This window comes from Macrobrachium nipponense, chromosome 8 (assembly GCF_015104395.2).
Source record: "Macrobrachium nipponense isolate FS-2020 chromosome 8, ASM1510439v2, whole genome shotgun sequence".
Classification (NCBI taxonomy): domain Eukaryota; kingdom Metazoa; phylum Arthropoda; class Malacostraca; order Decapoda; family Palaemonidae; genus Macrobrachium; species Macrobrachium nipponense.
The window spans coordinates 67,388,205-67,412,938 of NC_087203.1; the positions used below are offsets into that span (position 1 = coordinate 67,388,205).

Below are 24,734 nucleotides of genomic sequence, written 5' to 3' on the forward strand. Positions count from 1 at the left end.
AAATACTCAGTAGTCGAGTGTTGCTTTAGTAGCCGGCAGTCGTTAAAGCTTAGTGGAGCTCATGGTAGCTCAGTGAGCTATGGATGAAGGTTTTGAGGGTGGGACTAAATGGATTCAATTTAATTTATAAAAGTCTGGTCTAACCGTTAGGTTCAGTACCACAATACGAATAGAGGACTTACAATTGAAAATATATAAGTAATACAAATTATTTTTTGAAAATTCATTTCTATTTTCAGTTTCTTCTTTTGACAAATCTGCAAACAGAAGGATGTTAGCAATCAATTCATCTTTATTTTCTTGATGTGGCTGCTGCACGAATCTATATTTTCAGTTTCACGAAATGTTGGACAGTAAAGTAAGAATTGTTATAAGTTTTCAGTTATTTCTTCAAAGCACAAACATCTTGTATCTTTCCCCTTTAACCTGTTCCTATCGTTTAATTCCAGTTTGTCTAATCTGGTCCTACTGATCAGCATTGTTACTCATTTCTCTTACCCATCTTTTTTTGTCCCATTCATTTATCTTTTCTTTTAACTGCCTACCCTTAATTGATTCAATTTTACTTAAGTTTATTTAACTCTATAAGATACCATTTTATTTGCAGAATCCAAGTTTTCTTATTTACATGTTGGCATATTGTAATCTCACATAGCAGCCTATTTCCACCACTCTCAAGTGTAATGCTTCAGACAGAATAGTTTATTCTTCGTATCCCTAGACTGATAGAAAGTGGCCCTTGTTTCAGATCTTAAACAACTTGCTGTGTGCCTTGGTGCCTTCAGTATTGTCCTGTACACTTCATTACTTCCATGGTATACATGAAGGGAAGGATGGCATCGCTAATCCTTTCCAGTACATCTTCCCTACCTTCACCCTGCTAATAAAGCTTTTACTAATGACTGCTTTAGCCATGTTATTATTTGTCATCTGGAGCAGTCTTGTGTGTTGTTGATTGTCACATCTAGGTATTTATCTGCTTAATTATTTTTATTCCATCTATGTGTTGCATATTTTTCGAACACATTTACATGTTGTTTCCATAAGAATTTGTATGTTTTTTTATGTTTCTAAAAGGGAGTGCCCTAGGATTAATCCATCCTCTCCATATAATAGTTCCACGATTCATTTGATTCAATGCTTAATTACTTTACTAACAGGAAGAATGTGGTTGATCCACGACACCCCTGCCTTATGCCATTTGTTACATTTAGCACTTTTTGTTCAATGATGTTGATGCGCAGACTTTTGTCATTTGTATATCTTCGCTACTGCACATATCATTTCTGTATGCAGTCTATATTTCATCCTGATCTCAATAAGCTTTTTCCTGTCCACTGAAACAAATGCGTTCTCGAATTCTGTTGACATCCCAAATAAGAGGTATTGTCTTCTGTATGTTTCTTGTATGCAATATTCCAGAATGTAAAAGTTAGCAATTCCTCTTCTCTGCGCAGTAAAGCCTGCCTGCAGTGTATGCGTCTTCCATATATTTCTAATGTTTCTATATTGATTTTAAAGATGCCCATGAATACTTTACATGAAACATTAATTAGTGCTATTGGCCGAAGATTTATGACCGTTGGGCGTTGATTCTTGGGTGTAAGTGTTAATTAACTGTTTTGTGTGTTCCAACCCTTCAGTGTGTTATCTAAGCATTCTTCTAATTCCCTTTTAAAAGCGGGGCTCTGAAAAAACAGTTTCAATAGAACTGGTTTCATCCCATCCGTCTCTGGCATTTTATTGGTTTTAATTTTCTTTATTTAGTTTTTCACATCATTTTCGGTTATACTTATCTCTTCAGTTAGCTTAATTTCTGTCAGTGTTAGGTCGGATACCGCATCCATGTGCTCTTTTAATGAAATATGGCTTAACAGGTGCTGTTCATTTCGTTCTAATCTCGTCATTAGTCTTTACAATACCTCTTCCATGTCACATGTATACTGTTTTCTCTTGCTTTCAGTTCATATTTCTTTTATATTGTTTTCTGCCTTTTGATATACTGTCTTCCATGATTTTCAATATCTTGCTAAAGTTTCTTCCTTAATCTCTTGTTTATTCTCATCATACTGTATATATCCTGATCCATTCTTTTTCCGAGGTAGTCTTACCTCTCAGCATATCCTTATATACCCAGGTTTTCCTGTCTATTTCTGTCATTCATTATCTCTGCCCTAACCTTTTCTTCTTATTCTGCATTTGCTTTCTTTATTATTAGTATATGTACTTTCCGTTTCTGTCCATAATATGCTTCTTCATAGCGTCTTGTCTTGGTGTTGGAGGCCTACCCTTTTTCAGCTTGTTAAACACTCTTCGTTGGCTTATTTCCTTATAAATTTCTTTGGTGATCAATACTACTAGTTCTGTCTCATCTTGCTTTCCTTGCATTAACCTTCTCTTTATTGTTTTCTTTATGGTGCTCACTTTCGCTTCACTAATAGTTTCCTGTATAGGCTTAGCCTACTTTCTATGTATTCGAGGTGTGTCTTTCAGATTTTTTTTCTTTCGCAAAGGCCTTCCTTGCTTTAGTTTTAATATTGAAGCTGACTTTGATGCGGTGGTCAGATAGGTCATAGACATACTTTGCCTAATTAATCTACTCACATTCATAGTTTTTTTTAAATACATTTCTTGATAGACCAGGACAAAGTCTGTAGTGCTACTTTGAACTCCTCTACTCCAGGTTGTCTCCCCTTTATAGTTGGAGTCTCCATTTAGGTCCATAACATATTTCCCATTTCTTTGGCCCAGGGCTTGCTTCCCTATAAAACCAAAATGTCCGCTAAACTAGGACTATGTTAAGTCCTAATAGTAGGCTGTCTTTGTGCTCAAACTATTCTTTCTTTAATTAATTGAATGTCTCCTTGCAACTGTGCATTATTAATAGACCCCATCCTCTGATGTCATCCTGCAGGGATTAGAAACTGTTGTTGCTTTCGATGCGTTTCAGTAATACACAATGATTGTATTTTCTTGTGTTAATTCTAACAGTTCAATTATGAGCTTTATTTGTTCCTTTTCTTTATCACTTAAACAGTAACTGTTAAACTGCAATTGTACCATCTAACCTTTTGTTTACCAAGTGCGAGCTACCGTTTTCTCCTAAATCGACTGGCCTACTTCCTTCACCTATATGCTTACACTAATTACACTTCTGCTGCCGAAGTACACATTATTTGCGATGCTATAGATTCTATTATCTTTATGTACAGTTCTTTGGTTTTACTTTTAAAGCATTCTATGCCGTATCTGTTGCTGCGGCCTTTCGTTTAATAAAGAAGGGTTTATTAAGATAATAGTTCGTGACACGATTGACAATCATAATTCAGTGCATGATAGGTTTACGCGATGTCATTTGGAATAAGATAAGATTTCAGTTTTTATCTGCCCCTCGCCCCACCCTCAAAATAGATCGATCTCGTGGGTGAAGAGTTATAAAAAATTTATAAAAATTATTGTTGGTGACACGGCTGACCATCATAAATCTATGGGTGATAGGTTTTTACGATTTCATTTTGAATAAGATAGGATTTCAATGGGAAACTTGACGGGGGAAAAACAAAAGGAAAATAGATCTCGTGGTTGAGAAGTTAAAAAAAAAAATGATAAAAATTATTGCTCGTGGCACGGCTGACTGTCATAAATCAATGTATTATAGGTTTTCACTATCCCATTTTGAGGAGGACAAGATTTCCATGGATAACTTGACAGAGAAAAATGTAGAAGAAAAGAATAGATCTCGTAGGTGAAAAGTAGCTTTTAAACACAACAACTTCACAGTCTTCAAACGAAGTCGACCACGACTCACGAGTCGATGATGACGATATGACGATGACTTTGTTTTGGTTCATTTTCAAACTCGCTGAACACCGGTCTTCTCAGAATATTTGAAATTACTCCACAGTGCTGCAGTAACATCGGTATTGAAATAGGTAAGGAGGAAGTTAATATGTTTCTGTGTTTGTGGTCATTCTAAATAAATAAGTAAATAAATCTTACTGGTGGAAATATTTTAAAAAACCAAGTGGTGTCCGTTCACTGGTCTAGGACCATATGACCTTTAGGTAGGTCCTAGTACTATACGAGTGGTCCGAACTTACCTTATTCAAATTTGGTTTTATGCCTACGTGGCGTGATCGGTATGGTCTTGACCTGCCACCTTGGTGGCCGCGAGTTAGATTCTAGGGCATTCCATTGAGGGGTCAGAGATGTGTATTCCAGGTGATAGGCTAGCTAGAAGTTTACTCTCGACTTGGTTCGGAAGTCGCGTAAAGCCCACAGATTTTATGCAACTTAAAATACCATAGCCTACCTAGGTACAAAACAAACAGATGCCTAGGTAGGTACTTAGGCCTAGCTAGGCTTAGGTCTATGTACCCTGTGATTTGCATTCTTAGTCCCATGGTTGTGATTTTGGTAGATCTACTATACCTACCTACCTAGCTAGTACTATATTCCGCGGCGGCCTAGACTATGGCAGTTGCGGATTTCTATGCAGTTTTAGCTACCTCCTGAACAAGAATTTTAATACCTATTGGACGACTGTACTAGTAATTAGGTAACCCCCAGGGGCCAGTACTAAACACGGCGATATACATTGGACGCCCCAATCCCTAGTGGATTTCGCATCTGCGGTTACGTTCCTTGCAGTCTGTGCGGAACTACTAGGTATATTCTGTAGAATTACCGTGATTTTTTATTCTTAAAGCTGTTGGAGACTACTAGCCTACCAGGTAGGCTAGCTTCCATTCTTAAGTTGAGTAGATAAGGGCCGCTACTAACTAGGTAAGCGTAACCTAGTAATAGGCTAGCTAGCCTGCCAGTGTAACTTGTGACCCTTAAAATGGAATTTGAGGTAGGTAGCCTATAGGGTAAACAACCGACTGGACTGGCCAACCCACTGACTACCGCGTTTGTGGCCACCCTCTGAAAAAGTACTTTAACCCATGAGGTGCTGGGGGATGCCGCTTAAGGACGACGGTCAATATTATGCATTTGCAACAAATATCATAGAACCAGTATTTTCTCGCTTATTTTTCAACTTATCACCTAGTAGGGTAAACAACTGCATGGAATGGCCCAACACACCGACGGTCACGGCATGCCACCCTCCGAAAAAGTACTTATAACGCGTCCTGACACCGGAGATGGGCATTAGTCGCGACTTGTTGTTGGTGAGAGACGGAGCTAAAGACCTCTACTCTCCTTTCGAAGTAAGTATTTTCTCCAAAGTTAGAAATTAAGGCCAAATTCAAAGCTTTAAACAGAGGGTAGTGAAAAGGGAGGCCAACGCAGTGCAAATTTCACCAAAACGCTTAAGAAATTTTTACTTACGCTTAAATATCTTAGAAGATTGATGCCATCTCGATGTTTGTGGAGTCGCTTGTGTCAACAAACTTCCCATTTCCTGTGATAAATCCGAACACCACTTGTACCCATAGACGCTGGGGCACTTTCATCACAACAATCGGAACACGGTCACTGGCCACGACGTTTTTAAGGAAACTACTGTTTTGGTAGAAGACGACGACGAAGTGTGCACTAGATAATTATGTAAATAGTAAAACATCAGTGTTTTACATAGGCTATTTATGATGATTAATTTGAAAATATTCGTTATGGAAAAGTAACTAGATTCTGACTCAAATTTAAGTAATTATTTTTCGGAATTAGAACGTTCTTTTAAGTTCTGTATTATGATGGCACGACATATTGACTTTCGTACCTATTGTAAATGAATTGTTATACTCAACTTTCTTGCAGAACAGTTTACCAGTTATTCATGCAGATTGCTATCAGCTATTCATGTAATTGTTATAATCGTAATGCGCATATATATCTTTATTATTTACTTTTTGGATATATGAAGATCGCACCATAAGAAATTAATGGGGCCAAATTTGCAATGACCAGAAAGTCGTTAAAAGAGTTAAGTTAGCATTGAGGGACATGTTTTGATTGAGAAAAATACAAATTTATACAATAGCTAGCTTGTAAAAAAATACTTGATTACAAAAAACTTGATTGACAACTAAGCAGTATACCTACTATGGGTTTCAGAGACAGTGCAAGCACGTTTTTTGGCAATATTTCTGTAACGAACACTCGTATCAGAACGAGATTTTGTTATAGTACATTACACCCAGTGCCGTAATTTATAAGGGTGGGGGGGGGGGGGGGTGGGGGGTTTTATCGTGAATCACTAATCGTAAAGAATAAAGACACTTGTCCTTGTACCATGAAACAAAAACTCCATTATCAGAAATGGATACGAACACGCGTAAAAAGCTCCACCTACCCTCTCTCCACCGCCACCCCTGTCCTTCCTTCCTTCGCCTCTCTCTCTCTCTCTCTCTCTCTCTCTCTCTCTCTCTCTCTCTCTCTCTCTCTCTCTCTCTCTCTCTCTCTCTCTCTCTCTCTCTCTGTTGCTAATTGGTGTGTTCACCCTCCAAACTGGGTATAAGACTTACACAAAACATGGAAATTGGTGAAATTAGCCTATGTATTGAAAGTATATATACATAAATATTAAAGCAATTTTATCATTATTGCATTACTATGACAACTAGAATTCATGGAAACAGTTTATAAAATGCATCGGCGTATGTGTGAAGCCCCACTAATGTGGCAACGATGATTTTGCCATTCTTAGCATGCTAACATTAAAGGTTACATTTATTTCTGGCATACAGTTATTAAAAAAAATCAAAATACTAATATCGACTTGAATCAATGAAAAGTGCTAGGAAAAAAAATTATAATCCACTTATCTGTCGTTTGCTTCGCGATGGTTTTCGGTAGCCAGATGTACGACAAGGTTAGAAACATTGGATTGTATCTACTTTAGAAATATCTGTAATTTTTCAGGGTAATTTGGTTGCAAAAAAGGGATATAATAGACATGAATTAAATACATTTTGAAATAACAAAGTAAAGTTGAACTAAATAATGAGTAAAGTAAACAATTAAGGGAATAAAACTGCGGTGTCGTCATCTGCTGCTGGTAACTGTCTTTGTGGAGTGAGCGCTTAGGAACCAGGAACAGCAACGTGGTTCAAGTGCAATGTGGAATGAATTAAGACCAAAATGTGTATATGTAATGACAATCAAATAAGCACTGTGGAGTTTCAGTTGTGATGGCAGTGAGGATAAAACCACTGATTACAAGGTAAAAATGAATTCAGTTCAAACCATGACTCTGGGAATAACAAGTTTCATACTTTCACTAATATAGGCAACAAAATGTTGTTTTATTGTGCTGATTACAACTGCAATCTTGAGTAAGATATATAAACGTTACATATATACGCTAACATTGTTCAAATGAGTGCTGGGAAGGCTGGGAAAGATGGTGGACAGTCCGTGACTAGACCGGCCAGCCACACGATTGCCGCCATATTGGATTTCAAAACTGCCTTGAAAACATATTTTACAAAGAGCATCACATGCTTATTTTAGTTCGTATGGCGCTTTCATATATCACATGTTGATGAAACTTCAATCTTTTGAATGGTATGCTTAGAGTTGTAATTGTATTCTTGTTTCACCAATTAAATATCTAGTGAATAAGACCCGGCCAGCATGATGATGGAGGATCGTCTGTGATTGTTTACCGTATTATACACTGTTGAAATCACGCTTTTTCTGGGCTCAGTTCGTGTCGCTGCATGAAATAATCCTTTAGTTCATTATTTCTAAGGTAAATGAGCTAACAAATACCAGAGAAAAAATAAATTCAAGAAGATGTCAGTATAACTGACTCGCTCACCCAAAATAAAAGAAAGGGTGTCGGTATGGTAACTGGGGCGAGTGAGACCACTACCACGAACTCTTTGCTATTTAGAATTCTCCACACCAAAATCCCAACTGAGAGAGCGCGACCCACAGTCGAGGCGGCAAACTACTACCACCTACACCCCCCACCCCCGCCACGCCGACTGCCGCGCCTCTGGTGGCCATCTTTTCAGTTAGCGGACTAGTGAGACCACACGTTTTGTTTTGCTCTGTGTTTTTTGAGATTATCCCACCTATTTCTTCGAGATGGAACGTGCAGCTATTGCAGCAGCTAAGTTAAGTGCCCTGAAAAGGTTTGGGTTTAGTTTTTTCTAGCCGGGAACTTGTTTTTACTGTTTTTTAGGTGCGAATACAGGTTCCCGGTCTGGCGCATGGCGGCCTTGTCTCGCCTCGTGTTCGGTTAGGTTTTCGAGGGTCTCCATACCTTGGAACCTTTCCTTTCATTTTATCACGTGTTACTCTAGTCCCTTTTAATTACATACAATGTTGATTCTACTATTTACATCGTTTAGGGGAATTAGCCTACCCCTGGTGTTAGTCCATGCATGCATGTCTCTCTACCTAGTAGTAGGCATCTGAGTGTTTTCCTTTGTCCAGACCCTGGCCATTGCTCTCCTTATCGGCTTAGGCTAGCTCTGAGTGGTAGACTTTTTCTTCGGATTCAGTTGTTCACTCCGTGGACTTCTTTTCTCTTTCACTCATTATTTTTTCCCTCTTTTTTTTTTATTATTATTATCGTATTATTATTATTTTATCAGTGTAATAGTTTTTGCTTGATTAGGTTAGCTTAGGGCGTCCAGTGTTATTTAGGGTCTGGGTCTCTAGTGGTCCTGTTTTCTTGGTCCACCGAAGACTCTGTTCTTACAGTTTTGTTGCACCATTCTGGTCAGTTTGGATGCATGAGACCCTTGCGTTTTATACCGACTAGGTCGGTTGTGTTGTGTTATCGTACCTTGGTCCACTGTCGATCGCGGTACCGCTGGACGCCCGTCCCCAGTCGCCGCCCCCCCCCCGACCCCCCCCCCCCCCCCCCCCTTCTTCTCTCGCCATGGAGTAGAAGGGAAGGGGGATCTGTCCTTGCTCGCTCCCTGCCTTTAGCTCCACCCTGGGCACGGCTCCCTCTCTCCCCACGCGGAGGGAGTAGGGGAGCCTGGACAGGCTATTAGACTGGGGGAGACCTCGTTCTCCCTTGCGCTCGGGGGTGCTCCGGTGTGGTTGGAGTTTGGGGGTTTGGCCTCCCACCTCTCCAGTTGCGCCGGCGCTCCCCGGAGTACACGGGATCTGATTTCTTCCCTCCTCGTGTTTTACCTCCCCACGACGGACGGTCTCTGGCTCTTCCTACCCCGGTGTCCCATCGGTTAGTGGGAGGGTGGTAGGCTCCGCCAACCACCGAGCGGATATGATTTCAGTAGGTCCTTTAGCTATCCTTTTGTTCCCTCATCTCCGGCGTTTACCCCCTAGGGGCATTCTTCCGGTAGTGTAGGACAACTTCGCGCTTCGGAGTCGATCTCCGGTGTATCAACTCTCGCTAGTGCTTAAGTTTAGTTTAAGTGATTTAGCTTAAGCTTGGGTTCCCTCCCCTGTCCTCCGTTGGAAATTTCCTTTATAGTTATATTTTATTATATATCTATATATGTTTGCCTTTGGTTTATGGAATTTCCTCCTCCGGTGTACACCGGAGTATTTGTGTTTCACCTATTTAATCCAAAGGATTTCAGGGGAGGGATTATGCCCGTTTTTTCATCTAACTCTGGCATGCAGCAGAGTACTAGAGTAGCCTTGTGAGTGTAAACCTGATACTCGTGTATCTTTCCACTTACAGGCTACCAACTGCCAGCAACCCGGCTGTAACGCCGTGCTCCAGGACCCCTGCGGGCATGAGGTCTGCCGGACCCATGCTTCCTGTTCTACCAGCCACGGAGATCTTCAGGTCTGGTTTCACGAAGCTTGCTCTATTTCTTATGAGCTTGTAAACCAGTTTTTGGAAGGAGTAAGTACTTCTGGTCATCAGCACGTTCATGCCATATGAGTTCTGATATATAATTAAGCTTAAGCTCATCATAGTCTAGTGGTTAAGGATCACCTTTAGACTTAAGTGTTAATAATGACCCTCTCTTTCAGGCTGCCGCAGTCAAGGACGTGGCTTTGGCGACCCTGAGAGCCTGGTCGGCGGATTTGGACGAAGAACCGCCAAAAGGTCAGCCCTACATCCTGGAGAAGAGGATGGCTGTCCTGTTGTTCCCCGGAGGAAAGTCGACGGGGTACGTTGACCCTGCTGCAGCGGCTCCGACGATCGCCGCGATCCAGGAGCAAGCTCTCAAGGAAGGACAAGGCCAAGACATCGTGGCGGAGGTCGCCACTCTTGATATTAACGTAGAGCCTATGACGGTAGGGGTAGATGATATGTTGGTTGAGGTAGGTATGTTAGGCACTCAAGGGCTTCCTTGAGTGCATCTGGATCTTTATCTCCTGTCCCTTCTTCTTTTCCTTCCTTTCAGGGCTTTACGGGCGATGGAGGCTCCCGTATAGTGCCCCCGCTGCTTCTGTGGTCCCCAAAGTGAAGGGTCACAGAGAGCAAAAGACTCTTAAGAAGACGTCGTCTAAAATGACTTCTTCGTCTTCTTCGGCTCGTAAGTCTCCGGCTTCTTACCCCGGAGCAGTGAAAGTGAAAGCCTCCTCTTCGTCAGCTTCACTTCCGAAAGGGTCGAGGAGCAAGTCCTCCAGGGAGAGGTCCCGCGCTCCTGCGGAGTCAGTGATTTCTCCTACTACTGCCAGAGCCCTCCCGGCGACCTCGACAGGCTCTGTGCCTCCGAGTGGTTTTGATCCTGCTGCATTTTCCAACTGGAATGATGCAGCAGGTGGGAGACTTGGTAGGTCCTTGAGATCGAGCATGGAACAAATGTTCACTCAGCTTTCGGACAGGATGTCCAACCAAGAGAACCTCCTTTCCGGTTTTAACCAAGCTCCTCAGACTGATTCTCCGACAGTTGGTGCCAGTCATGTTCAACTCCCGGCATATGACACTCTCCCTGCATTCTCCGTGAATAACCCTTGGAGGGTAGCGGCTTTCGCTCCTTTCAAGGATGGCCTTATCTCCATCCCGGAGTGCGGAACTCGAAGGATTGAGGACTTCGAGTTCCACCCCGCAGATTTACAGCCTCCTTACATGGGGTATGCCAGGCTGACGGAGGCAGCGCTGAATAGGGAGGACAAGATCCCGAAGGAGACAGTCCTATATAGCAGGGATCATGCTCAGAGGGAATGGCTTCACTGCTTAGAAGACTGGGATTGCATTAACACCAGGCTTCAAGCTTTTAAGAGCCCTTTCACGATCTTCACGACGGAAGAGGAAGCACCACTTCCCTTCCTGACAAAGATAGCCGATGTCACGAACCAGGCAGGCTTGAAAGGTGAACCATTGCCTCTGCTAAGGGAAGCAGACCCCACATCTCCTCTTCTCCCTTCGTTTGGCGATCTGTGGGAGGGCTTGCCGGCCACCTTTACGGTGGGTAAGTTTAAGCCGGACTGTGCCATGGACCAGTTCGGCAAGAAACTTCCCAGGCTTCCGGACAACCTCATCCAAGCGGAGTTCGAGGCAAGGTCCAGGTTAGCAAGGACATTGAACACAATGGTTATGACGGAAGTAGCGGCCCTCTCCTATGCGTCCGAGCCGCTCTTCAAGCTTTTGGCGAAGTCGCAGACTCATACAGTCCAATTTGACTTGAATGAGTTTGTTGTAGCAAGAGTCAACTGCCAGAAACATGTCCTCCAGGAAGCAACTATTAGGCACGAGCCAAATAAGTTGCTTTCCTCCAACATTTGGGGGGGCGGACCTCTTCCCGGAGTCGGCAGTTAAAGAGGTCCAAAACGAAGCGACGAGACTCAACCAGAGTCTCAGAGATCGTTGGGGCCTCTCTGCAAAAAGGAAGCAAGACAGTTCTTCAGGGAAGAAACTGAAAAAGACGAAAAGGTTTCAACCATACCAGAAGAAACCACAGCACTTTGTCCAAACAGTCTCGGCAGTCCCGGTCACCCAACCAGGAAAACCCGCTACAATGAAAGGCCAGACTTAGCCCATCCTCTTGATCTCGCCTCAGGCACAACCTTCCACCTCTTATGCTGTTTCCCCGGCGTTCAAACCTTTAACCGGTTTGCCAGGGGAAGCAGGGCCAGAGGCGCTTTTCGCCAAAGAGGAGCAGGCCGAGTCATTAATAGGGGCAAGCACTTCCGTGGCAAACGTAGAGCTCACTCCGCACAGCAACAGTGAGGCCTCCAAGGTAGGAGGGAGGCTGTTCCTCTTCCGGCACCGGTGGGGGTTCAGCAAATGGGCACAAAGTATTGTGCCAAAGGGTCTGGGTTGGAGTTGGATTGAAGGCCCCCTCCACCCAGACCATTCCTTCAACTTCCATTGAAGGAATTGACAGATTATGCAGAGGAACTCCTTCAGAAAGGAGTAATATCGAGAGTCAAGCATTTAAAGTTTCAAGGTCGCTTGTTCAGCGTGCCAAAGAAAGGCTCATTAAAAAGAAGAGTAATCTTAGACTTGTCCCAGTTAAACTTATCCATTCGCTGCGACAAGGTCAAAATGCTGACCATCTCGCAGGTACGGACCTTACTTCCCTGCGGGGCCGTCACCACCTCTATCGATCTTACAGACGCATACTATCATATCCCAATTGTGAGACACTTTCGCCCTTACCTAGGCTTCAAGCTAGGAGACCAGACATTCTCGTTCAAAGTGATCCCCTTCGGACTGAATGTAGCTCCCAGGGTATTCACGAAAATAGCGGAAGTAGTTGTTCAACAACTAAGGTCGCAAGGGATAATGGTAGTAGCGTACCTCGACGATTGGCTGATCTGGGCGTCAACCGTCGAGGAATGCCGCAAAGCCACAAAGATAGTGATTCAGTTCCTGGAATACCTGGGGTTCCAGATAAACAGGAAAAAGTCAAGACTCACTCCAGAGTCTCGATTTCAATGGCTCGGCATTCAATGGGACTTAGCCTCTCACAATCTGTCAATTCCGGTAGCCAAAAGGAAGGAAATAACGAAGTCAGTAAAGCAATTTCTAAAGTACAAATATGCTTCAAGGAGAAACCAGGAAAGGATCCTAGGTTCTCTCCAGTTTGCTTCAGTGACGAACGTCTTGATGAAAGCAAAACTGAAAGACATAAACCGGATTTGGCGCTCAAGGGCAAATGTCAAATCCCAGGACAAGTTGTCAGCAATCCCGCAAATTCTTCGCAACCGTCTGCGTCCATGGACATAGACGAAGAATCTGTCCATGTCGGTGCCTCTTCAATACCCTCCTCCGGTGTTAACTATCCACACAGACACTTCATTAAGCGGCTGGGGAGGGTACTCTCAGTTCAGAAAAGTTCAGGTTACTTGGTCACCGCAGTTCCGCCAGCTTCACATAAATGTATTGGAAGCCATGGCAGTATTTCTTACCCTGAAGAGGCTCCTTCCACCAAAGAACTCTCACGTAAAATTGGTTCTGGACAGCGCAGTAGTAGTTCACTGCATCAACAGGGGAGGATCCAAATCAAGGCATCTGAACCATGTCATGATAGCCATCTTTTCCCTAGCGGACAAGTACAAATGGCATCTTTCCTCCACCCACCTAGCGGGAGTAAGGAATGTGATAGCAGACGCTCTATCCCGGTCAGTTCCCTTGGAGTCAGAATGGTCCCTAGACAACAGTTCGTTCCAGTGGATACGCCGGAGTGTTCCAGGTCTCCAAGTAGATCTTTTCGCCTCCCAAGCGAACCACAAGCTTCCATGCTATGTGGCTCCCAACCTGGACCCTCTGGCATATGCCACAGACGCTCTGTCCATAGACTGGAACCAATGGAAGAAGATTTACATCTTTCCTCCAGTGAATCTTCTTCTGAAAGTTCTGAACAAACTCAGGACTTTCAAGGGACAGGTGGCCCTAGTAGCCCCGGACTGGCCGAAGAGCAACTGGTACCCTCTGCATCTGGAATTGGGTCTTCGCCCTCAACGGATTCCCAATCCCAGACTCTCTCAGTCAGTACAAACGAGGACTGTGTTCGCTTCCTCAGGAATTCTCAAGCCCTAACTTTATGGACTTCATGAAGTTTGCGGCTAAAAAAGATGCAAATATAGATCCCCAGAATATCCTTTTCGTGGAATCAGATAAAAGGGATTCAACTCTGAGACAGTATGATGCTGCAGTCAAGAAGTTGGTATCTTTCCTGAAGGAATCAAACATCAAAACCATGACTATTAATTCTGATATATCCTTTTTTAGGTCTTTGTTCGAAAAAGGGTTAGCAGCTAGCGCTATTACTACTAACAAGTCAGCCTTGAAGAAAATCTTCCAGCTGGGTTTTAATATAGACTTAACAGGTTCTTACTTTACGTCTATTCCCAAGGCTTGTGCTAGACTTAGACCTTCCATAAGGCCTACTTCAGTGTCATGGTTTCTAAATGACGTCCTCAAACTGGCTTCAGACACTGACAACTCTACATGTACTTTCATAATGCTTTTAAGAAAAGTGCTATTCTTGCTAAGTCTGGCTTCAGGAGCTAGGATTTCAGAACTGTCGGCTCTATCCAGAGATGCGGGGCTATAGAATTCCTCCCCTCAGGAGAAGTTCTACTCTCCCCAGATCGCAGCTTTTAGCTAAAAATGAGGATCCTCTATTAAGATGGGAACCTTGGAAAGTCATCCCTCTCCCACAAGACCCCTCTCTTTGTCCAGTGATGACCTTACGAGCCTTTCTGTCCCTAAAGCCCATGATGTCAGGGCAGTAGCCACCTCCATTAACTACTTCCAACACATGAACTTTGATGACTTGAAAAAGTATTCTGGATGGAAATCACCGACAGTTTTTAAGCGTCACTATTTAAAGTCCTTGGAATCTTTAAAATTTCCAGCAGTGGCAGCAGGGAACATAGTTTCCCCTGACATTGCTCAGTAGTTGTAGTTGAAGATCCAGATCTCCTTTCTACCTGCCTCATTTAACATTTCATCTAACCTGCCGTTATGCTCTACACTTCGCCTTTTAGCCTTAGCTGCTTGTGATTATGGCTTAGTGGTGTGTCCCTTATTTTTTTGCTAGGGACACCCACAATAATTTGTATCCTATGAAACTTCTTGAGTGTGGTTCCCTTATTTAATGCTAGGGTTCCACACTCGTACCTTGTATATATTCATTAAAATTTTGTATTGTTGTGAATTACTGATTCTTTAGATAATAAGTGAATAATCACTTGTGTGATTTCATGACTCACAGTCAGAGAATAAGTTGAAATATGTTTAGATTTAAGTTGTTATTCTATGTATATACCTTATTCTCTAATTATATTATTGTAGGTTACTTTTAGTTTTATTGGGACCCTTTTAATTCTTTCAATCTTGCGCTATTTCTCTGGTACTATTTCACGCAGCGACACGAACTGAGCCCAGAAAAAAGGATTTTGACGTAGGAAAAATCTATTTCTGGGCGATGGGTTCGTGTCGCCCCGTGAAATCCCACCCTGCCCTTGCCCTGTCGCCCAAGATTGCCTGCTAACTTCAGGATGGCCACCAGTGGCGCGGCAGTCGGCGTGGCATGGGGTGTAGTGGTAGTAGTTGCCGCCTCGACCTGTGGGTCGGCTCTCTCAGTTGGGGATTTTGGTGTGGGAGAATTCTAAATGGAAGCAAGAATTCGTGGTAGTGGTCTCACTCGCCCCAGTTACCATACCGACACCCTTCTTTTATTTTGGGTGAGCGAGTCAGTTATACTGACATCTTCTTGAATTTATTTTTTCTCTGGTATTTGTTAGCTCATTTACCTTAGAAATAATGAACTAAAGGATTATTTCACTGGGCGACACGAACCCATCGCCCAGAAATAGATTTTTCCTACGTCAAAATCCTTTTTCACAGATGAATAATCTAAAAAAAAAATAGAAGATACTTTTAAAAATTTATATTTAGAAATATTATTTTTGGGAAAGAAAAAAAAATTTCAGAAAAAACTTTTTATTTTCGGAAAGGGCTGTACAGTATTTTCATACACAATTCCAATTTGTTCTGATATGTATTTCTATAGCCCAGATCCATGAATGCCCAGGCACATGAGTTGATGAGGCAGTGGAGACTCAGTAGAATCCATAATCCAGAAAAGAAAAATCGGGCACAAATCAACCAGCTTGGAAGGAAAGCAAAGCAAAAGTGTCTTACTCTCCAAGGCAGTTAAGAAAAGACTGAATACATCACGAAGTAATGTGCGGTCTCTGACCAGCTATCACTTCATACGCACAGGAGTTGCCAGATCTCAGATTCCTTGCTCACAATCTTTAATTGTTTTTAACTGGTTACCAGCTGGCGCTTAGAAATACGTATCCTATTGTTAAAGATCTCAGGTTTGTTAGCTTGAAAAATACAAATTGATTAGAAAAATTATCATATTGGAACTTTTAGATTGGCTAAAATCAAGTAGGTAGCTCATAATACAGTTAGTACTTAGTTGTGATCTTGACTTGAAGGGGTTATGTGCTGCTTTTCTCTCTCTCACATGTCATTATACTTGCCCATAAATATATATACCCAAGGGTTGCTGTTGGTTTTAGTTCTTATCTTTTATGATAATATGTCACTTATGATTGTAATTTTGCAAAAGTTCTTATCTGTTATGATATTATATGGGCTGTAATTATGATTTTAAAAAATGAACATTTATCAAAACAAACATGTATAACTTGGTAAAGTTTATGCTTGTCTTGTAAAAGAGGCTCCACAATGGGTTGTAAATAGTAATTTTTAACTTCTTGTGGAAGATAGGGAAAATGTTTCTCTCTCTCTCTCTCTCTCTCTCTCTCTCTCTCTCTCTCTCTCTCTCTCTCTCTCTCTCTCTCTCTCCAACCTCAAAGTTTACCCAGCCAGGGGTGCTGCATATATTGATTTTTTACCTTGGCTCTTAAGGGTTAACAACTTTTATTACCTAAAATCTCAGAGGTCGAAGGGTGTTTAGGCCTGTGTGTATATAAGGGGTGTACCCCTCTCATAGGCCTACTTGAGTGTTAGTACAACTTGGTGACCTCAGACAGGAGGCTGTAAAGTAGTTTTTATGCATTCAACTTACCTGTCAGATATATACTTAGCTATAGACTCCGTCGTCCCCGATAGAAATTCGAATTTCGCGGCACACTCTACAGGTAGGTCAGGTGATCTACCGCCCCGCCGCTGGTGGCGGGAATAGGAATCATTCCCGTTTTCTAAGACAGATTTTCTCTATCGGCCGTGACAGCAACATTGTTGTTGTTACTCCTGATTTGATTTTCGTGGTTTTTCATCGCTATTGATCTTCTAAGCCGGTTATTTTGGTGACGTATTGGATCTTTGGTTTGGCATACTCTTTCGTGGACTGTTATTTGGACTTGGTTTTTTGGATTTTTTCTCACATGTCGGATTCTAGCTTTACGGTTAGAAGACAGTGTGTAAATGAGGGATGCATGGTGAGGCTACTGAAAGCTTCGGTAGATCCTCACACAGTTTAATTGTAAGGGGTGTAGAATGAATGAATGCTCAATTATCTAACACCTGTGATGAATGTGTAGGTTTGAATGAGGAAGAATGGAAGAATTTAAATTCATATTAAGGAAATTGGATATGGATAGGGCTAGGAAGGACTTCCTCCAGAAGCGTAAGTAGGTCTCGTTCTAACAAAGTCAATTAAATTTAACACCTAACCCTAAACCTGTATCTTCTTCCTCTTGTACTAAGACTGCAAATCCAGCAACGGAAATTGCAGATCTTAAAGCTGCACTGCAAAGGATGGAACGTCAAATGCTAACGTTACAAGGTAAGCACAGTGATATGGATTTAAGTGTCCCTAGTGCCTAGACCTCTTCCAAGCTCACAGGCCCAGAGGAGAAGGAATGTCAAAGCCTTACGGAGGTTATGGAGAATCCCCACGATCAGGCGTCCCTCGAACAGATTCTGTGACGACCCGAACTGCCAAGGATCGCTATCGAAAAAGCATCCTAAAACAGTGTTTTGTTCATGAAAACTTACCTGACAGATATATATAGCTGTATTTTCTGAAGTCCGACAGAATTTAAAAATTCACGGCACACGCAGTGGAGCGGCCAGGTGGTAGTACCCATTCCCGCCGCTGGAGGCGGATATCAGGAACTATTCCCATTTTCTATTCATATTTTTTTCTGTGTCGCCGGTCGGTAAACAACTGTTTACAGACCTCCGCCTAGGATTTTTGAAAAACTTCATTAGCCACTTAAGTATCCTAATTATTCTTTCGATTATTAACTTGGATTTGTGGCTAGGCATTACGCTATCGTAAATTTTTTGTTTTTCATTGCATTTGATGTCTGAAGCTAGTTAGCCTAGTTTCAGACTTTGTTGTCTGCATGGTAAGGTGAGTCTACCGGAACTTTCGGTAGACACTCGCTTAGTATATATGACGTTTACATGTTTTCTTTGCATAAGGTAATTAGTGTAATGTGTGACTGATTACGGAAGAAGGAGGATTCATTTACGCATTTTAGAGCGTGTTAGAATCAGGAGTTTTCCTCCACAGTAAACAGAAGTTAGAAATAATGAACCTTCTAACCTCCTGTAGATTTTATTTTGCCTAACCCTGTGGTATGGCTTACGGGCCTAGAAGAAGTGTCTGCTAGAGGATTACATCAAGTAATCTTAGACTAAAGTGCTCGCTCTCCTCCAATCAGTGTTGTGAAGTGTAGTGCCCCTTGTGTTGTGGAGGGGGCGGTCAGATCGGCCCATAATGCCTCTAGGCCTGGACCTCTGTCGGACTCCATGACTCAGGGAGAGGGCATGTCGAAAGCCGCAAGAGGGTTACGGGGGCTCCCCCCACCGATCTGGCGTCCCTTCGGCAGAACCTGTTGACGCTTCCAGGCTGCTAAAGATCGTGCACGTGCACGAATCTTGAAGGATTGCTTCTCGTCCTCCGAGGGTCCTCCCACACAGGGGTTGGAGTTCTCGGAAGGACTCGCGCCCCCCTAAAGAAGCTTTAGAGAAGAGGACGCTTCACGTCCTCTCTCGTCACTGAGGATTGGAAAGAGTAAAGAGACCACATTTTCCCTTTAGAAGAATGCAACTGGCTCTTTTCCTAAAGGGACATTTAAGGAGGCTCATTCTCTTGCCAGAAGAGTGATTTGAGCCTCCTGCGAGTGAACGCTCATGTATATATCATTTATACATTATTAAGGAGGCTCATTCACTTGCCAAAAGAAGTTGATTTGAGGCCCCCTGCGATCCCGTGAACGCTTTTCTTGGTATTATTATCCACATATAACCATTAATTAAGGAAGGGGTTCATTCATCTTGCCAGAAGAGTGATTTGAGCCTCCTGCGAGTGAACGCTCATGAAGTTAGAGCTGTTTTCAACCTCGCTAGCATTCCAAAAGAATTTGGTAATCAAGGACATTCTTGATTCCACCTTTTGGAGGAGCAACTCAGTATTCGTCTCCTCTCCTCATGGCGCTCCGTATACGATGTAACGTTCGCTTTACTTCGAAAAAGCAAGCTGATAGTTTGATGGCCGGCAAGCTGCTTTGCACAGTCAAACAACTTATGTCTCTGGTCGGCATAAGAAGGGTTAAAGCTTTTGGAGGTGCTCGACGTCCTATAAGTAGAGACATTCTCCAGGGACGCTCGGCAAGCACCTTGCGGAAGACGAAAGCCATACGTCTTCCTTTAGTGTTCACACTCTTCAGGAGCAGCGTGCGGCTCTCCATGGAGACTCGCATGAGGACGTCCCTTAAAAATATTCAATGTCATACGCAAACGCGGTTCGTCATAACATTGAGATGTTGGCAAGGTGCTCGCCAGGACGCCTCTTGGCGGGCCTTGCTGCATCAAGGCGCTCAACGAGTTCCTCTCTGAAACGTCCGTTCAGAAGACTTGGTGTTCTCTGCTCAGACACGCTCGTAGCTAAGCAGGACGTTTTTTAGAGGACGCTAAGCAGGACGCTCGGCAGGACGTCAGCAGGACGCTTTCCAGCACGCTTTTTGAGGACGCTCAGCATGGACGCTTTGTGGACATTCGCCAGGACGCTTCGGTGGAAGCTCGGCAGGACGCTTTGCGAGAGAAAAAGACTTGTTGAAGGGCGTCTTATTTGCTGTTGAGGACATTTCTTTACGGAAATTTTTAAAAGGATTATTCGGAGTTAGCGGAGAGACATACCCGAATTTTTTCTTTCTATCCTCTTTCCTCTTCATCGATTTCTTTGAGAATCGGGAAGATTATATACTCGGATTCCTGGGTGACTTTCTGTCATGTTAAAGGTTTTCCCCTATTAGCAAAGTGCTAATAGTTTTGTCAAGTCAGGACGTTTTCCCCATTGTCATTTAAGTGGGGGACCCCTCATAAATGGGGTAGTTCTCATTGACATAGATTTTAACGTTTTTATCGTTTAAGCGGATAAACTCATTAACAAATTTCGGAAGAGCTCTCATTCATTTTCAGAGGCTCATCCTGGGTTAAGAGAAAGACTTGTAGACTATCCAGGAAGTCTTTTGTCCAATATCATAAGAACATTGAACGGTCTTTTTCGATCCTCGGTTCTCTCTTGATGATCTCTATTCAAATATTACTCCCTTTTCTTGGAAAAGAGTCTTGGCAAAGAGTCAAGGAGTTCTTTTAAAAGTCTCGTTCATTAGAACGTGGACAGTCGTTTTCCTTTCTTTCTCTCTTTCTCGTCGAGGAAAGATGTAGTAGAGAATTCGATGTTCAAATTAACTACAATACTTACGTAGTTTATCTTTGCGTCATTTTGTTAACGCATGGGTCAAGTCCATATACGCATATCGTATTTACCTCTGCGGATAGAAGCCGAAAGAACTGTTGTTCTAATGTATTTATTTGACATTTAGCGATTCTGTTTCGTTTAAATAGGCCTGCTTGAGAGTTTTCCTTTTGCTCGATAATATCATACCTATTCCTTCGTAAAGGGAGTAGCTGGCAACTCAGGCAGATATTATTCTGTTCACCATTGAAGCTTTCCTTCGAGGAAGACTTCTCCTTCACTCTTTTGATAGAGATCGAAGGTGGTCGATCTCCAATCCTTATTTTGTTTTCTTGAAGGAAAGAATTTAGGATGGAGATCGTTGTTCAGAATACTATAAATATACTACGTATATTAACCTCGCGATAGATTCTACTAAGCAGTTGAATTGTCCGAGGGGTAGGCGCATATCCTAGTTATTCTACAGATTGCGACTTAGACGAGAAGTATTCTAATTGAACTGCAACACCAACTCAGCTTCTGTATTTAGCGAATTTGTTTCGTTTAAATATGGCCTGCTTGAGAGTTTCCTTTTCTTTTGCTCGATAATTTCATACCTATCCCTTCGTAAAAGGAGTAGCTGGCAACTCAGGCACATAGTGCGAGACAATGATCAAGGCTGCTGTTACTGTGATCTACGCAGTACCGGCTAGCTCGGTGTCATGCGCGTTGGTTACGTCTCTCTCCCTTGCGGGAATGGCTGAATAAACCGTCTCTCTGCCCTACAATCATGGATTTTAGCCTCGGGTTGAGGAAATTTCTAGTAATCTTGAATGATCATACCTGCCGTTTACTTAGAAAATTCAACAAGATATCTCTTATACTTGTTAGGTGCGGGTTTACCGCACGGTAACATTCTGTACGAATCTACCGCGGCATAGCACTATAATAATGCTCTCCTGCTTATGCAAAGCGCAGCCTATTTAAGAGGAAGCAGGCTGAGTGAGGGAATGGATGAGTTTTGCTGGGGGACCATTTCCTTGCTGGAGAAGCTTGTTTTCCCCTGAATAAACAGCAATTCAGACCTCTACAAATTTTCCTCACGAAGAAATTGGAATAACATCAAGATCTTGTAATTCTAATTTTCTCTCAACGGCTTGAGGTCACCTCGGGTGATAGCGAGAGGGTGCCAGACATCCGAACAGAGAACAAGATGTTCTGGCACATTGTCTGAAAGAATTGGAAAGCCAAATTGGTCGGCTCTCCAGTTCCTCGAAGGGTGAGTTTGGATCGAGTGGCCCAAATCATCTCGGATAATTTCTCAGCTCTCTCATAGCTCGAGAAGAGAGAATTGGTTATGGGCTTGGGCACGGAACGTAACGATCCTCAAGAGGTTCGTTAAAACTAGTGCACGTCCACGTGCGGGTCTTCTCGATCGAAGGCAACAACTACTGACGTCTGAGTAATCCTCACTTAGAAGTATGTCGAAAGTGAGGAGAGACTGGAGGGCGTCCTTCGTTAAGTTTTTCGTAATATTGAAGACGAAGGAGCTTCCTCTTAAGTTGTTCCCTTATTCATGATCCTAGAGGATTAGCTTTAGTCGCCACATGTTGGCCTCTAAGAGGTTTTGATTCACAGAGGTCAGGTAAGTTCCAGAGAATTGTCCAAAGACCCTTCCCGAGAGAATCGTGTAATCTAACATCGTCACTTAGTGAAGTATCTAATATCTCTCCTCTCTGAGTCTGAAGGCGTTCAGACTATCGAGAAGCGATAAGATCTTCAAGATTAATGGCAGTCTCTTGGCCAAGGCAAAGCAGTGCTGCCTATTTTCAGTTTTCAATCGGAGGGGGCCGTTTCTGGAGATAGTGAAGGGAAATGACTGTTCCTCCACCTCGACCTCTGTGAATTTCGTTATGGTTCTATCTTTCCGTATGAAGTATGAGATAAGATAGAAGTCCTAACTATTGTAGAATATGCAAATATGTTGTTGACGGCCTCTAGGCTCAGAGATTCGGTTCTGTCAAACAACAAAGCTTCACGATCTTTGAGGTCTGTGGAGATCTTGAAATTCTCTGGATCAAAGGTTCCGGCATGGAACTTAGACGTAGTCTGAGTTTCTGATGCCAAAAGCATTTCGAACCTATCCTTTCTGCGAACTTAATACACGTGACCAGAAAGGCTAATATTCTAACCGCTCTACCACGGCAAGGGGGGGTTTAGTGAGGTTTTAGCCATCATCGAGGATTTGGCTTTAAAGTACATAATGCGGTCTGTCCTCTAGCCTTCCGTTCTTGATAAGAACAAAACCTGTCTAACCCTGACCCGAAAGGCTTGGAGACCAAGGGTATGGCACAAATTATTGGGCAAGGGCATAGAGAGTCCTGTGCCCTGTAGGGTCTCTCAAGTTTTATCTTGATAAAACTATAGAAAGTCAAGGTCACGGACAATCTGCGGTGTTCCGTAAAAAGACCAGACTGGTTCATGTCCAAGAACACCTGGCATTATAGCCAAGGAGTTCTTTTAAGAGGTCTCATTCATTATGTTTGCTTAAAGATTTGAGATTTTTTCTTAATATCAATGCTCAAGAGGTGAGGGCGCGGCCTCGGAAGCATTTCAACAGAGCATGACACTCAGTATCATCCTTGAGTTGCCAACGCTTTAGCGAAGCAACTCTGGGTTCGCTTCACACTCCCGACAATCCTGCGGTGTTCCGTAAAAGACCAGACTGGTTCATGTTCAAGACACCCTGGCATTATAGCCAAGGAGTTCTTTTAAGAGGTCTCATTCATTATGTTTGCATAAAGATTTGAGATTTTTTCTTAATATGAATGCTCAAGAGGTGGAGGGCGCAGGCCTCGGAAGCATTTCAACAGAGCATGACACTCAGTAACATCCTGAGTGCCACGCTTTAGCGAAGCAACTCTGTGTTTCGCTTCACACTCCCGACGGATGTGAAGACGACATTTCAGATCGTAAGTCGCTAGGACCATTACCATATCCGTAGATATATTATTGGGTGAGGAAGCAACACGAATCCTATCCTATAGAAAAGGGATAGGTGTGCTTTTAACTTTGTTGGCAAGGGTTGGTCGATTGAGGCGCGTTCCTTTTCTTTAGCCTAGAAGTTATGGAACTAACTTTGATAGGTTAGGTCAGGTGGTGGTTTTAGCTTCGGTACCCTCAGAAGTATGGTCATATGGTCTAGTCACATTGTGGTCACGCCCCGTTGACAGATCATCTAGAGCGCAACCAGCATTACAGGTCTCTACCTCGCTGCAACTCTAGTAACGCAGAAGCAGACTTTGGTGACAGTAATCACGAAGTCGGCTATGCTAACAGGTCAGGAACCAAGATGATATCATCTACTTAATTTAGTTTCCCAAAAATCCTATTCTGTCTCTTCCCACCATCCGAAGGTGGGATTCAGCTATATATATCTGTCAGGTAAGTTTCATGAACAAATGTTATTGTTATAATACAATTAAGTTTGTTCATACTTACCTGGCAGATATATATAATTAAAGTGCCCACCCACCTCCCCTCAGGAGACAGTGGCACTGATAAAATATGAATAGAAAATGGGAATAGTTCCTGATATCCGCCTCCAGCGGCGGGAATGGGTACTACCACCTGCCGCCCCACTGCGTGTGCCGCGAATTTTTAAATTCTGTCGGACTTCAGAAAATACAGCTATATATATATCTGCCAGGTAAGTATGAACAAACTTAAATTGTATTATAACACATTTTTCGTCTTCAGATTCTTCACCTAATGTAAGGGGCTGGAGCTCTGATGAACTGTCACGCCCCTTAAAAAGGAGTCGGAGGCTCCAACTTTGAATTCAAGCCCTGAGCTTTTCTCCGATGGATCTCCATGCGAAAGGAAGAAAACCAAATTAATGCCTAAACTCAAATCGGAGTCCCCTTCCTCTTCTAGACCTCCTTCGGCCTGAATCGGGAAAGGAAAAAGAGAATGCTGCTGAAAAAACAAAAATTCTACTAAATGTACAGGAGCAGCTCTCGCTTTAGTAGGAGTTTTTATGAAGGAGACCTCCCAGAAAAAAGGACTCTTTCCTTCCGATAAAGAGAACTAAGGGAAGGAAAGAAGAAGTCTAACGTAAAAGTTGCGGATTCTACTCGGATGAGTATGAAGAATGCGCTAAAAGCTCTAATGAGCCAGAAGAGCCAGAAGCGCCAGCCTGGCACAATGCGCCAGAAGCGC

At 42.8% G+C, this 24,734-nt stretch overlaps 1 protein-coding gene across 2 annotated transcripts in view; it reads left to right on the forward strand.

Annotated features, from left to right (window-relative positions):
- The first annotated feature begins 3,775 nt into the window (after window positions 1–3,775).
- LOC135222819 (uncharacterized) overlaps window positions 3,776–24,734 on the forward strand; it is a 187,996-nt gene continuing 167,037 nt past the window's right edge. For both annotated transcript variants that reach the window (XM_064261127.1, XM_064261128.1), the window contains exon 1: window positions 3,776–3,932. The gene's annotated coding sequence lies outside the window, so the exon portion shown is untranslated. The remainder of the gene's footprint in view (window positions 3,933–24,734) is intronic.